The sequence below is a fragment of the Battus philenor genome, unplaced genomic scaffold, assembly GCF_028537555.1.
Source record: "Battus philenor isolate CCGP_79_NKW_IND1 unplaced genomic scaffold, ilBatPhil1.0.hap1 SCAF_10, whole genome shotgun sequence".
NCBI classification, from domain to species: domain Eukaryota; kingdom Metazoa; phylum Arthropoda; class Insecta; order Lepidoptera; family Papilionidae; genus Battus; species Battus philenor.
Genome location: NW_027181662.1, coordinates 11385024 through 11394062, shown reverse-complemented (window position 1 = coordinate 11394062; position 9039 = coordinate 11385024).

The window sequence follows — 9039 nt, the reverse complement described above, 5'->3', positions numbered from 1 at the left end:
TTGAAATTATTGCCATATACCATATTTATAACTTTCATAAAATATAAGCTTCAATTTTATTAACAACCTGTATCCTTATTAAACTAGAAGGGAAAAATTTAAACAATAATGTACATATCGTTCTGCATGTCTTGCACTAGCCCGTGTACAGATGACAAAAAATTACATTCGTTTTTTATTTTTACTTACTATTAGCATCATCACAGTAGACTTTTTTCTAATTAATCACATATTTTTGGGTTTCATATTCTATTTTATAATCATTTAGTATGATTTTTTTCTGCTATTTGTAGTTACTATTGCCCAATATTAATTTCATTAATTCATTTTTGTTACTTGTTTAACAATAGTTTCGCAAAACTTTATAAATGCTGGCCTACTGTGTACGTCATTCATTATTAAGGCGATGGTTTCACGGGTTATTCTAACGCTCAACTGGCATTAGATCTCCATTCGAGCCCTCCCAAATGCGGGACAATCAGCAACCAGGACCAGATTATGGTTGGACGGTTACGCTGCGCCTGCCATTCTATAATCTCCACTGCAGAAATCATGGCCTCGAGTAGGTTCTCCGTGCTATGCGGCTAATCTATCGGACGATTAATTTTATATAACTTCATCTCATATAACTTGCATCTAAATGTAAGATGTAATAAGAGTGTACTGCATTTTAATTATCCCACCATTGGAACTCTATTTCCCAGAGACGTTATCCGACATTTAGATGATGTATATAAGGTTGATAATAGATAATATATATAAAGAAGACTTAGTTTAAATTTTTATAAAACAATTATGTCTCACAGGTTTTCATTCCTTTAATTTACTCGAAATTTGCGCCATACGGAAATCTTACCACAGTCTCAGATCGGGAAGTACAATCTTTAAATACTCCGCTGCTAACTGTACAACACGGAGTGACATGACGATTTTATTTGTTTACTCTTTATTGTGAGAAAAGTAAAAATAAATTAAATGAAAAACAAGGTGAACTATTTGTACTCGGGCGGTCTCATCACAAACGGCTATATCTCCCAGACAACCATTGGATAGCCTTGGTTATTAAGGAAATAGAGTAGGCAGTCATCAAGTTCCTCTCCCTTCCTAACCAAATTTTAAATGATCTTAGCAATGATGCTTTAAACGTTCGTTCCAAAAATAAGCTGATGATCGCTCTTAACAGGCCAAAATCCATCAGCCTTCACAACACACTTTGTTCTTTTATAATTATGGAAATTGTGCCAATAATAACTCAACAATGACACTGATTAGAGTAGAGCAAATCATAAGAAGCAAGTCTATCGCGTCATAATTATTGATTAAATGTGGCCAGCGGATTGCCAAGTTGAAATAGCAACGTGGCCACGTGTAGCGCAGATGCCTGTCTGGACTTTAAGGTTCTGGAGCACCTTTAAAGTCAATAGAAGACGCTGCATATAGGCCTTTTTTAATCGGCATTATTAGAAAACTATGAAGAAGGCCGATGTTCAGCAGTTGACGTCTTACTCCAGAAATAATGATGATGATGAATTTGATTAATTGCGAAACAAATTATATGTCCAAATACATCACCTATGAATATTTATGCATATTTTCCCTAGAGAGCTGAAACCTAAAAGATGCCTTTGTGACTGTCTCTACGGCGTATTACCAATTTCAACATGTATGTACATCTCGTATAACTTCCGCAATATACGAAATTTATTTCAGCTGCGCACAGAGTACATATATGATACGCAGGTTTTGTCTCTGCCTTCAAGTAATATAAATGTAAATTCGATATAACAAAGCGCCGGCACGTGTTTCGAAGTACACACTCCAATCTTATTACTTACCAAACCCCAAATACACGTTTTTGCCATTTGTACGTTTATGCAGATACGAATGCTTTAGTAATTAGAATACAGCAGAGGTTTAAGGACTATGTTATCAGATTATATATTCAGCTAGTTAAGCGACAAAACTTTTTGTCTGAAATAAAACCGGTGATTATTTTACATTTAGTATATTTTCGAAGCTGTAACGGTGCATGTTCGCGTCATAAACGTCTAAATTAAAAAATTAACAAAAAAATATAAACGCAAGAAATATTACATAATTTGTAATACAGTAAAAACATATGAACACTTGGCGTGGCACGGTACATATCAAGTGGCATGAGATCATGGAAGCTTGCTATCGGTACAACGGACCTTTGTTTTATAAGAAACATTCCAATGCAGCCGCGCGCCACCCACAGGAGTTTAGATCCATTTGCCCGGGAGTACCCTAGGCTCGATCGCGTTCACTTACTATGTAACTTCACACGCACCGACGCACACTCTCTGTGTCGGTTGCGTTCACAAGCTAGGTGACGTCTAACGCGCCGGCTCTTATTCAAATTTACGTTATAAATTCTCGTCTCCGTTCTTCAACTTCGTTCTCGGAGCATTTTTAAAATCACGCCACTATCTTTGTGCCGCCTCGCACCTCAACGGGATAAGCGTTTAACAAATATTATAAAAATATTAATGTTAAGCAGTGTTTAGTTATAAGTTAGAGCTCAACATTTTGTCTGTGTTCATAGTTCAATTATTAGGTATTGCTTATTATTTTTCAATATTTTATATTTTCAATTGTGTATTTGTTTATGCCTTCTCTTTTTGTTTTACAATGCAATTTTGTAACTCCGTTTTGACAATAAACAATCACATCAACTGCTTTCGGCTTCTTCCCTTCCTTCATCGCAAGCCATCTCAGGATTTACTGACAGCGGAACAAGTTGTATATATACTTATATATGTACTGTTGTTATAACTGTCACGTGTATTCACATGTCCGGGTTTTATTAGTAAAATAATCTTCGGTCATTGAGGTTGAATCTATTCGTACTTCGCACGGGCACGAACACATCCTGTCTAGTACCGGCGCTCCGCGTTTCGACCTGCTGCCCCCTGACCAGTCCCGGGAGATCGTGCGGCAACAACCAGGGAAGTACCGAATCAAATCAGGCCTTCTGCCCACTACCCTTTAATTTTAGATATTATTTTTTTACGGTACACCACTTATTGGTAAACTCACTGACGCTTTATGGTCAATAAAAAGATAAAAATAGGATTTATGACGAGTTACGGAGACAAATTAAAGTAACCAATATACCCCAGCGGAAAGGCAAGTTATAATGGCAATGGGGAGGCCATTTAGCACGCAGAATAGATGGTTGCTGGGACTTTGAAGTTCTGAAGTAGAGACAACTGATTAACAAACTTAGGATAACAATAACAATAACCTTAACAAGGACAACCTTGTAAAGGTTATTGGAAGACGCTGGAAGTAAACCGGTTCCGACAAGTTGGAAATTTATGGAAGAAGTCTATATCAAGCAATGGACGTCCTATAGCTGAAATTCTAGCGATGATGATAAAAAAAACATATGGTATACTAAATATTTAACAACTAAAAAAGATCGAATATCCATCCAGGGGCATTTGATCACTTTTTTACTAAATACTGATTCTGCTTCTTCAAGTCTCTCTTTTTATGTAGTAAAGGTTGACTGACATATATGATACAACATACAATTAAACTCAAAATTGATCTCCGTAAGCGATTTACATTTCTCAGCAATCTTTAAAATTATTATGTTTTGCTATCATAATCATCATCATCATGAAAAGCTATTGATGCCCACTGCAAGATATAGCCTTCCAAGATCACAACGATGATGCATTCAGTGACTTCCCGCGACCTTATCTGTGTTGGCTGTCCAGCTAATAGGGACCTAACCACGCTTTGTCAATGAGCCCTTGGTTGCCACTCAAGAACCTGTCAGCCCCAACGGCTATCAGTTGATGTGCTGTGTGTCCCGCTCACTGCCATTTTAGACGAAAAATTCTTCAGCAACTTCGTTTTGCAATTGTCTGTTCTAAATATACATCGCAAGACGAGAAACATAGATAAGCGTCGATAAAAATAATTTAAACGAAGTCATAGAGTTCCTTATGATGAAAATATAACAATAACGTTTGCTTTACGTAAATAATTCATATAAGCGAAATGTTATAAAATTTTTAAAAGTTGCAGTACATTGTGTAGTTATAAAATTTATTCTTACGAACTTTGTATATGCCAAGTATGGGTTTCTGTTTCATATTATTAATATTTCGCAAAGTTATTCGATTTTCAAATAGCGGATTGATTGAGAATATTTTCAAACTATTTGCTAAAAGTAGAAGTTTATTACAAATTTCTAAAAAAACAGCACATATTTTTAGCAGTTTTTTTTTCATAAATTTATCAACCTCTACTTAATTTTAGTATCATACTTTAAGATAACTCTGGCAATGGTTCATAATGTAATTATTTTAGTTAAAAAAAATATGCCTATACAGAAGACAGTACACGACATAACACGACAGAACACGACAGAACACGGCAGAACACGGCATAAAACGACAGAACACGACAGGACCCGACAGAACACGACAGAGCACGTCACAACACGACACAACACGACCCAACATGACACAACACGACACAACGCGACACAACGCGACACAACGCGACACAACGCGACACAACGCGACACAGCACGACACGATACAATATAATATAATAAAATCTATTTTTTGCAGTTTATTAAACTAATTTTGAAATTAATGTAGCGCAGAGTTATTATAATTGTTGAAACATACTCTAGCAGGTAACAACAACTCGGCATTTTTCCATTTCATATTTATAAATCTAAAAACAAAAACTTAAAAGAAATTCTTTATAGTGAAAAAAAATATTCTGTTTAGTCATTTATATAAATATTTATACCTTTGCAACTGCATAAGTACTTAGTTAAACCGTTAATTTTTTTCTTTGATTACAAGTTTTATTTCTGAAACAAAAAAGATTTTCTGCAAATTGCTTTCAACATAACGAAGTCGAGAACAGTTACAAAGCGTGTTCAGTTTCCTTTATAATTTAACTTTGCTCTGAAAATTTCGGTGCACGTTTTAGTTCTTGTCGGTTTTTCTGCAAAATATAATCAATTAATGCAGTGAATAATTAAAAAGTGTGAGAGTAGAACATCGTGTCGTGTCATTATTTTTGTGTTTTTCATGTTTCTGACAGAGAGCCAAACGGGCTCACATCAAAAAAGTAGCATCTTTACTGAAGTCGCTACTTTATCTATAATATTTACTACATTACTAGGAAAGTCAACATCTTAAGTGGCTGACAGCCCTTCTAGTTAGTACGCGTATTTGTGGCTCGACGACCTTTGAAATTTTGCTCGTATGCCGACTATATTCGCACGTTTGGCTGCAGAGCGACCCGCTAGTCACTATATTGTGATATATTATCATTAGTGAATAATAAAATTCTTAAATTGGTATGTGATAGTCAATCTTTTTTAATTACCTTTTCTTTTACTCCTTTATGATTCTCTGATGACTTTTCCTCTTCCTTTCTTATTTTTATAACGCAATATAAAATATCTCCTTAAATACAGAAGCCAAAATGGAACGACGTTCAACATTGCGGAAGAGCTAGTCTAGGTAAATAACAACGTGAACTTAAAGATCGTGATCTTAAACCTCGAACGTGTATCAGCTGCTTTTTTTAGGTCACTAAGACAATTGTTCCATAGAGCACTGGACGCTCGAAAAGGGCATCACTCGATCAGCGCTTAGCAATCCGACTCCAAGGCGACTGGAAGCATCATACCGAAATGGTTGCCCTATTATTAATATAGTTGCGTAAGATAATATATTGCAAAATTATTTGAGCTCATCATTTACTGTCGGAAAATATTCTCACCGATAGCCCTTCCTAAAATTTTCTCGGCTGTGACATCAATTACCGGAGTAATGTCCTTATAAATTAAGTTACTTTGCTTTATTTAGTTAATTTATTCGTTGATCTGGTTAGGCCGCGTTCAACTTAAAGCCACGAAAGTACACAATACGCCCTGTTCTGTAAAGAGACTCACACCCGCAAAAGACTCGGTTTTTTTTGTCACCACTTTCACAGGAATCCTTAATACAGTAGATAGATGAATTCATTCTGATTCGTTATTATCACTTAAAATATTATTTACACTGAAGCAGTACATTTTTAACGAGTTTTTGTTTAACATTTTTTTTTAATTTATTGCACAAATTATAGATAGTCAAACCGAACAAAATGTGCAACCAAAATAGTTACACATAATCAGGCCTAGGAAAAGGTTGTCTTTATTTCTAGCGCTAACCTCATGAACAACGCTTTTTTTTTCTTTTATTCATTATTATACTTATGCAGATAGATAAGGTTATCATAAATATAATACTACTAAATATAAATTTTCATAACTTTTTCTAGGAGTCTTTTTTTAATTCGTCAAGCTATTCTGTACTTCTGTATTTACTTTACTTTGTATTGTAAATACTTTTATGCTCACTATTTATTTAGTGCTTATTTATTAAATTGGAAACATAAACATAAAGTAAAATTACCTAAAATAAACATTTGATTTCATCAATTGTTTTAACTTCTCATCAAATTTCATGTGGTTTATCGGAAGTCAATAAAGTTTTAATTGAATACGAAACGTAATAGAAGGAAACATTCGTAGAAATGAAATTAATTCTGAAAATCGAAAATGTCGTGTGCTTTGCGGTGTTCCATTTTGTTATAAGGTTTCATTTAATTTATTGTCAGCGCTTACCTACTAAAACAGGTTAGATGAAATTAATAATTATTATTATTATTACTAGTGAATATGTTATCAATATCATAGTCTTCACTGTGTAGTTTATGTTTTATAATAATACTATTTTAATACATATACTATATACATATTTGATGTTATATGATTTAATATGTTGATAATTATGAACTTGATGACCGCCTGCTATATTTTTCATTTTTACATATAAGGTTTATCTGGAAAAAAGTTTTAAAATATATTCAAGTTAATTAAATAGTAATATAGATGTAAATAAATATTGTTACGTAGTCACTTACGATTATTCAAATAATATGGCTCAAGGTCACCCGGAGAGCAATGGAGAGGCCTGTGTTCAGAGTTTCGCTACGACATAAAATCATATATGAGGAGGTATGCAGGTCTCAGTGTCTTCAGCGTAGCACGAATAATTACTTGTCTGAAATGGCAGTGAACGGGACACGACGGTAACCAATGGCCTTGAAGGTTCCCTAGTGGCAACCACGAAACGGTAGACGCGGCGTAGGAAGGCCCCCTCGTTGCCGGAAGCCGCTGGATGCGGGTAGGGCTTACAATACCGAACTAAAATCTTAATACCGATATTTGATATTTGTAATTTGAAATACCGGGATACCGGTATTATTAATAAAAAATTTACTAGTTATATTTTTACTTACCACAGTTGCTATATTGACTTGTTAACAAATAATATATGAAGTCCCATATTAAATTCTATGTTACACTTTACACATAATAGTCTCGTATGGCATTATATAATTAAAGAAGCAAAAAATATAATTAAATTGTAAGTATTTATGAAATAATATTAATAACTTGTGTGTGTTTTGTTTATTAAAATATCTCCCTTGAAAAACATAAACAATCAATCGTTCAATTTTTACTTATAAACACTACAGCTGATTTGCAAAATGAAACAATTTAATCTAAACAATTTAATAATTTTCGTGTTGCATACTTTATGTATTTGTTTAAACGACACCTATTCATTGGGCAGTAGACGTAAAACAAACAATCGCACTAAGTTGCCGACACCGTTGCTTCTCGATGGAGCCATACTCGCTTATCGGCTCCGTGTATGTAATAAATGTGCCCAATACACATTTTAATACAATTAAATTGTTTGTACATCTTAAAAAAATTGTAATTAATTAACATTATTTTTAATTGGATTTATGTTGTGCATAAATTCAATTTTCATCAAATAATGTACTACCGAAATACCGGTTTTGAATACCGGACAAAAATCGTCCGGAATTCCGGTATTGTAAGCCCTAGATGCGGGCAGCGCAAGACCGATCATTGTAGCGATTTTGGGGAAGGCCAATGCCTTGCAGTGGGCGTTTATCGGCTAATAAGAATAATGACAAGATATCTTATTTAAAAAAAGATATTCATTGTACCACAGTAATAGGTATATTTACCTATTACCGTGGAACAAATAATAATATCCATTTGGTACAATAAATAAAGAAATATACTGTGGTATAAATCATAGTTGTAAGATTTGAAAACACTGCACTGAATCAGAGTTGTTTACCAGGAATTATAAAAATGTTATAATTACGGTTTATAGGCATCGTCAGATATACTAAAATTGGCGGTATTATAATGTACACGGTACTAAGTATTTATTACCTATATAATACATAAAATAATAGTTTGTACATGAACTAAGTAATTTTAACTTATACTGAACTATTTTAACACAAAAGTATTAGGTAAAAAGCCAAGAATTATTATTGTTGTTAAATAAATTAGAGTACAAATTTTATTTATTATTACTAAGATAACCTTTCACGTAAGTGACTAAGCATCTCGCAAACATGTCGTATTGTTTGATAGTTTTGCAATGTTTTTAGTAATATCATGCATGAAATTCATTATAAGTTCTACCGAAACCGTTGTACCTAATGCACGGTACAGCGGTCCTTACGATATGATATGATAGCACACGTATTTCAACTTTTCGCAAACCATTGAAAAGAAGTAATGCTAGGATGGGAATTTACGTAAAAGTCAATGTATGGCTAATTATGAAAAGCACTTTTGTACCAAATTCTTTTTTTTAAAAAAGGTAAGACGTTATAAATTTATCAACAATGGGAACTCTTACTTAGCTACGTTCAGCCAATTCATACTACAGCGCCGATTTTCAGTAAAGCTCTCAAATTTTTTTACTTTCTTTTTGTTGTATATTTATGGCCGGCCGCTTTTAGTCGCAAATCAAGACATATGGTAGGATTTTAAGATAAAATTATTATTTGTATAAAAATAAATAGTAGGTCGTGAGTTCAATTCCTGAAATACAAAGTCATATAATTAACAATCTCTGCATTAATTAT